Source organism: Vespa crabro, chromosome 12 (assembly GCF_910589235.1).
Source record: "Vespa crabro chromosome 12, iyVesCrab1.2, whole genome shotgun sequence".
NCBI classification, from domain to species: domain Eukaryota; kingdom Metazoa; phylum Arthropoda; class Insecta; order Hymenoptera; family Vespidae; genus Vespa; species Vespa crabro.
This window is the reverse complement of record NC_060966.1, coordinates 5,420,820-5,428,319: the sequence shown is the minus strand read 5'-3', so window position 1 is coordinate 5,428,319 and position 7,500 is coordinate 5,420,820. Positions and strand designations below refer to the sequence as shown.

Below are 7,500 nucleotides of genomic sequence, written 5' to 3'. Positions count from 1 at the left end.
CTTCTTTTCAATCCCTCTGACTCATGATGTCTTATATTCTTTTCCTTCTTCCTCTCCTTTTTCGAGACATCTCTCTCTCTCTCTCTCTCTCTCTCTCTCTTCCTCTGTCTCTTTTTCTTTCTCTCTTTCTCGATCACGACTATGAAAGAGACACACGAATGTACGCTTGCACGCACGATAAGAGGAAGAAGGAGGCAAATAGAATTTATTACGGTGCGGTGGCCGATCTTATTTTAAGACTTGAGAGAGAGAGAACACGCGTGTTTTTCCTATGTATATATGTATATGTGTTCTCGTGTATATATGTCTTCCTCTATCTTTGTGTATACACGTGTGTGTGTGTGTATGTGTGTGTGTGTGTGTCACGACACATCGTACGCACGCGTGGATACTTTAAAAAGAGTCAATGGATATTATAGTCGACAGATGTGCTTAGGATCTCTTACAGAGTCTTGAATTTTTAACACTGAAGCACACAGATTTTTAACATTGAAACTATGTTTAGCCGGAGAATTTATTAGATGGATATATATCTCTTTATTTCTCTCTCTCTCTCTCTCTCTCTCTCTCTCTCTCTTTTAAAAATTTTTATATAAATAATTTTTTTCTTTCTCTAATTTTTCTTTCTCTTGCTTATTGTTAACTTAATGTTTTTTACGAAACGTAAACGAGAGAGATTTTTTTTCTCTTTTCTTTCTATACAATCGAAATTCCATATTAATATATATATATATATATATATATATATATATATATATATATATGTATATGTATATGTATATGTATATATAATGAATTAATATTTAAAAAGATTAAATCGTAGAATTTAATTTAAAAAGAAATTTCATTTGTCAATAATATATGGGACACAAGTTTTATTAAGAAAACTCTTTTTAATTCCTCTTCAAACGAAATGAATTAATTTTCATTTCATTCCTTTTTTTCTTTTTTTTTTTTTTTTTTTTTTTGGAAAAAGAAAAATCACTTCGCAATAGAATTATTTAATTATACAATTATTATTAGTAAAACGATAGAAGAAAATGTTACATTTCTTTTTTTTTTTCTTTCAACGTACGTAATTCAATGTAATTGTGTTTGCTTGTAGAAAAAAATATGAATTTGCAAAACTGACGCTTACGTTCCTTTTCTCTCTCTCTCTCTCTCTCTTTTTTTATTTTATTTTTTTTTAAATCTTTTTTTTATCTTTCTTTTTTTTTCCTTTTTTTAAATACGCAATAGGTATATCAGAAAGGAAGAAAAATTGTGTTTTCAACGTCCACGTGTCGCGTTCGATCGATCGATCTCACTTGACCTCGAAGTTTTAGCTATTACCTATTACTCAGGATTCATTTAAATGTGCTTGCACAAGTAAATACGATCCGGTCTTGCGAGTCTTCGTCAATGCTTCGAATAACGGCGAGTGACTCTTTTAGCGTTTCTTTTTCTCTCTCTCTCTCTCTTTCTCTCTCTCTCACTCTCTCTGTCTCTCTTTCTCTTTTTTCTTTTCCTTTTCTTTCTTTCTTTCTTTTTTTTTTTTTTTTTTAATAACGACAAAGAACACCGATCAAAGTAACGAATAATTATTATTATTTATTATTATAGAACTAATAAACATTATGACACGGACCATGAGTTAGATCGTCGATTAAAAAACTTTTGATCGAATACCAGTTACAAACGTATCTGGTAATTAAAATCGGTTAACGGTGAACGCCAATTATGTATGTCCTACATTTATACATACGTATATATATATGTGTGTGTGTGTGTGTATATGTAATATATACATGCTTATCTATACTTAAAAGAATGCTTTGTACCGAGGGAAGTTACTTTCATTATGATTAATATCATGTCTGATTTAATCTCATCCTTTTTTTCTAATATTTTTTTTTTCTTTCTTTTTCTTTTTTTTTCCTTCTTTTTTCACACGTTCCGTTTGATTACAACCGTGAAAGAATATACATATATGTATATATATATATATATATAAATAAATAATAATATTATTATACAGAATATATTTCGTCCTTTTTGTCATTGAAAATAAATTCTATCGAACGAATTGATTTTGAAATATCATTTAGAATGGCTTCGTTTGATCGTGCAACGGTAAGTCTAATATTTTTCTTTTTTCTTTTTTTTTTTTTTTTAACGACGTAGTCGATTACGTTCGAAAAGTAAAATTAGGACAACGACGATACATCGTCTCGTTTGATCCTAAAGACATTAGGATCGATGAATGTTAGACGATGCGCTCGTTTCAATTTGAGAAGCATCTAATTTCATTCGGATATCTTTACACGCTCGATATTAGAGATTAGAGTTATTCAACAAAATAACTCGACTTAAATTACGAAAAGAAAAAAAAAGAAAGGAAGAAAGAAGAGAAAAGAAAAAAAAAAAAGAAGAAGAAGAAAATGGAAACGAACAAATTTATTCCTTACTTTTTAAATTAAATAAATTCTCATAATTTTTTCCCCTTCCCCTCTCCCCACCCACTTTGGGCATAATAAATGTATAAAATATAAACGTTAGATTTTCTCAAACGAAATTAGAAATAAAGAATTAACTCCAACCTCGATTTAAACTATTAAAAAGGAAAGGAAGAAAAAAAAAAAAAGGAAAAAAGAAAAAAAAGGGAGTCAAGCAAATTTATTACCCTTTTTAATGAAATGAATTCTCATAATCTTTTTCAATCGAAATTAGAAATGAAAAATTAATTCCAACTCGATTTAAATTACGAAAAAGAAAGAAGAAGAAAAAAGAAAAGGATAGAAATGAAGGATTGAAGAAATTTATTTTTAACTAAAATAAAACGAAGAAATTTTCAATTCTCATAATTATTTTTTCTCTCTTTAATTATAATAAACGATATAGAAAGAAAACATTAAGGATTTATCCTCGAATCGACGAAAATAATCGAATATCGATGTACGATCTTATAAAGAAAAAAAAAAAGAAAAAAAAGAAAAAAGAAAAACAAAGAAGGAAATAAAATCGGAACAAATGAAAATAGAAATATGCGTATTATTTTTTAACCTTTCAAATCGAATAATAAAGTAAATAGGATACGTACGTGTAACTAAGTAACGTTTCTAAATATACGTACGCGTGTATTATACGTACGTATACGTATACGCCTGTGTATAAATATATATTTATATGAGTTTGGTGTGTGTGTGTGTGTGTGTTGGTGCTGTGTGTACATAGTAAACGTAAAGAATAAAAACACGATAAGAAAAGATTCGAGTAATGTGACCTATCAAAGGCGTCAGAAGATCACTCGGTTGTTTTCATTTACAGTCGTCCGGTACAAAAGCACTTACGCGGCACGTACGCGAGCATTAACGAAAACGACGTCGGAGAATCAGAACGTCGACAAAGAGGGAAAAGACGAGAAGAAGGAGACGACGACGAAGCAGGAGGAGGAGGAGGAGGAGGAAAAGGAAGAAGAGGATGAGGAGGAGGAGGTGGTGGAGGAGGAGAAGAAGAAGAAGAAGAAGGAGGAGTTAAGACGGCGGCAGTCCTCTTAATGCATCGCGCATTTGCGTTTCTTATTTCGTCCGGTCTCTGAGTGTGAGACAAAGATATACAGACAGAGAGAGAGAGAGAGAGAGAGAGAGAGAGAGAGGGAGAGAGAGAGAGAGAGAGGGATAGAATAAACGCTTACTTGACTGCATTCAAAGAATGCGTTCTTCTTCTTCTTCTTCTTCTTCTTCTTCTTCTTCTTCTTCTTGGCCACAGTTTCGAGAGTAGAAAATTTTATTTCAAAATTTAAAGAGGTATATTTTCATCAGTTTCGAATAATCAACAAATCCAATGATAGGGTTTTATATATATATATATATATATATATATTTTTTTTTCTTTCTTCTTTTTTCCTTTTTCCTTTTCTTCTCTTCTTTTTTTGTTTTTTTCTTTTCTTCTTTCTTTTTCTAACGTTTACAGCGAGAAAATGAATAATTTAAAGAAGATCACGAACGTACAAAGTGTAATAAGAGATATGATTTTCTGATTGAAAATTTCTATTGGTAAGTGTATATTATAAAATAATATTTGTCTCTAGTTATTTATTAATTTGCACTCATAAGTTTATATATATATATATATATATATATATATATATATATATATAGTTTTTTACGAATAATACGACTAGACAGGTGGATGGATGTAGAGATAAATTAAATAAACTAAAATAGAATAGGACACACGAGTGAGATCGATCGTTGAATATAAAAATTGTTATTTTTTTTGTTTTTTTTCTAAATAATTGTAATAACAATTAATTGTTAATTATCTTTGTAAACACTTTTAAGGGGGTTAACATTTTTATGATACTCATAGAGGTACTATTTTACCAAGGCAATAAAAGTGATTCGAAGAACGACTGTGAACGATAAAGCGTGTAATTACGCTCGGCTCGAAGCATAAGAGCGTTGTATGTATGTACTTTTCGAACTACGTCATCGACTAGCGTGTTACTCATCGAGCCTAAAGAGGTCTTTCTTATTTCATATATATCCACATACACATTGATATATATAGATATATATAATATATATACACGTGTGTGTGTGTGTTACAGCCATATCTCTGTAAGTACGTATCTACACGTTGTATATTAAAAAAATATTAGAAAATCGATCTCGAATACATATGTAAATCATTTGAATATATACATATGTATGTAAGTAAATGAAAATGATTATTAACATTAAATGATAATTGTCATTAATTATTATTTTTATTCTTATTTACTTCAATTTTTTTTTTTTTCTTTTCTTTTTTGTTGTTCTCTTTTATGTGGGCGTGACGTGATAATAATAAATTTTAAAGCAACAGTTAGTGTGTCGTATTAACGAGAGAACCGGAAGGATAAACAAGTAAGTCGATAGATAATAGATACCATTCGATCGATTACGTAGAGATATAAGGTTTTAAGAATAATAAGAAAAAAGAAAAAATTAGAGAGAGAGATAGGTGGGTGGGAGAGGGAGTAACAGAAGGGAGAATTATCTTCAAATATTAAAGGGCAATGTCAAAAGAAAAAAAAAAAAAGAAAAAGAAAACAGAAGAAAAGAAATTCGTCTTAATCATTTTTAAAAAAAAAAAAGAAGGTTATCAAATAACTATATATTAAATACAAATTATTTCAAATGGAAAATCTCACAAAGTACATATGTTATCTAAACGATTTTGATAAAATATGTATATGTATAATATATATAGATATATATTGTAGGTATAACATACCGATTTTCTTAGAAATTCTTCGTAGTAGAAAATAGAAAGTTTCTCTTCGAGGGTGTCACTGCCGGAAGAGACGTAAGAAGGACAGAGAAAGAAGATCGTGTTTATTCGATGGAATGTGTTTGCTTGTGTGAAAAAGAGACACACACGGTGTACGAACGAGCAAGCGAGAGAGAGAGAGAGAAAAAGACAGATAGAAAGAAAGAGACAGAGATATCTTAACGTAGAGGTAAATTTAAATCTCTGGTGAGAGTAGTCGAAATAAAGTGCGTGTACGCATAAAGACGTCGTATGCTTTGGTACGACACATCGGACGTGTATGTACGAAGGAAGGAACGAAAAGGCACACATGTGGCGTCTTTCGGCTGCCCTAAACGCGAGACTTTAAATATAGAATGTGGAGCACCTTTTGCCGCAACTCCGCTTCGAACCATTGGATTGTGCAAGCCTTCAATTTTCTCCTCTGGCCTCTTGCACTTTTCAATTCAAATTATATTTTCTTACGATCGATCATACGCCCATATCTCCCTCCCTCCACTCCAACTCGTCAGCTCGATCGCTCGATCGTTCGCCCGTCCTTCGCTTTTTTGTTTTTTTTTCTCTCTTCTTTCTTTTTTGCTTTTTTCTTTTTCGCTCTTTTCCTCCTCCTTCGTTGGCTATCTTTTCTTATTCTATTTTTTATTTATTTATTTATTTATTTATTTATTTATTTATTTATTTGCCACTCCCCCTTCTTTTTTTCTCTTTAAATGTTCTTTATTTTTTTGTTTCTGTTTTGTTTCGTTTCGTTTCGTCTCGTATTGTTTTAATTCACTCGAAGTGCAGGAACTTCTTCGTTTCCAATGAATTTAGGTTCAACCAATTGTTATTATTTTCTACGATTAATGCCATTTTCATTTTTATTTTATTTATTCATTCATTTTTTTTTTCTTTTCTTTTTTTTTCTTTTTTTTTTTTTTTGTTAAGATATAGATACTTTTTCTTTTAAAGGACAATTTACTCATAGACGATATTTATTTTTCAACGAATTCAAATGACATTAGAAATTATTGGAGTAAATCATGTTGAATCATTAATTTTCTTACTTTTCTTTAATAGTTGAACATAAATCACGATTAATGTATACCAACGAGAAGAAGTAAGATTCTATAAAATAGATAAACGGACTCTGCGACTTTCCCTCTTCGACTTTGTAGGCACGATCTTCAAAGCGAGATCTACTAGACGATCGATCGTAGAACGAAAGATAGAGAAAGAAAGAAGGACAGATAGAAAGAGAGAGGGAGGGAGAGAGAGAGAGAGAGGAGAGAGTTATCTAAACGATCTACGAGAGTCACGTTCAGTCTATTTAGCATTATGCACCGCGTGAGAAAGAAATCGAGACGATTTACGCGACCGATAAAATTCTTTTTCTTTCTATCTCTCCCTTTCTTTTTCTTGCATTTCTAATCTGTTTTCTAGTATCAATGAATATAATGGAAGGTACGAGAGAATTTCGATCGAAAGCCCTAGATCGTAATTTAAATGCAATTCTAAAACAAATTTCGTCGTACTTATTCGACATATATACATGCATATATATGTATGTATATATGTATATATATATATATATATATATATGTATTAGATATATAGATATTATATACAAATGCAGCAATACGCTTCGACAAAGCTGAACGAAACCTTTCAAAGGCTGTCTTGGTCATAGATAACTGCATTAATAATCCATTAATATTTCGACAGCTTTGTTACTGTTTTCTGTCATCCGTAAAAGAATTACGTCTTTATATACATTCATTTTCTCCATCGAAATATAAACACAAGCATATATATAGTATAATAGAAAGATAAAACAAGTCGAGCTAAGTAGATACACTTTGTAACTAGTTTGTAACTGTCTAAAGGCCTATAAATGTCAAATAAGTAAAAAAAAAAAAAAAAAAAGAAAAAAAACAAACGGGGTGAAAAAGAAAAGAAAAGAAAAGAAGTAAAGAAGAAAAGTTTTGAAAATAATTTTCTTACATTTAAATCTCTTTAATTATCGTATCAGACGATATTTAAATATTTATTAATGATTCGAACAAAAATAGTTCTCTTTTTTTTTTTTTTTATTACTAACTCGTAATAAAAGTTGAAAGAGTATTTTACGCATTGTGAAGAACGATTAGATTCGCTTTCTATTACTTTCTAATAACACGCTTGAATATTCCTACGAAAGTTATTATTCGATATCGATATTAAAGG

At 30.2% G+C, this 7,500-nt stretch overlaps 1 protein-coding gene across 9 annotated transcripts in view; it reads right to left on the bottom strand.

Annotated features, from left to right (window-relative positions):
- LOC124428477 (protein abrupt) overlaps positions 1 to 7,500 on the bottom strand; it is a 73,485-nt gene that overhangs the window by 35,880 nt on the left and 30,105 nt on the right. Inside the window, exon 1 of one of the 9 annotated variants that reach the window (XM_046972545.1) lies at positions 3,674 to 3,784. The exons of the other annotated variants lie outside the window; for them this stretch is intronic. The gene's annotated coding sequence lies outside the window, so the exon portion shown is untranslated. Of the gene's footprint in view, positions 1 to 3,673; positions 3,785 to 7,500 lie in introns of those variants that run through there. 9 annotated transcript variants of the gene reach the window in all.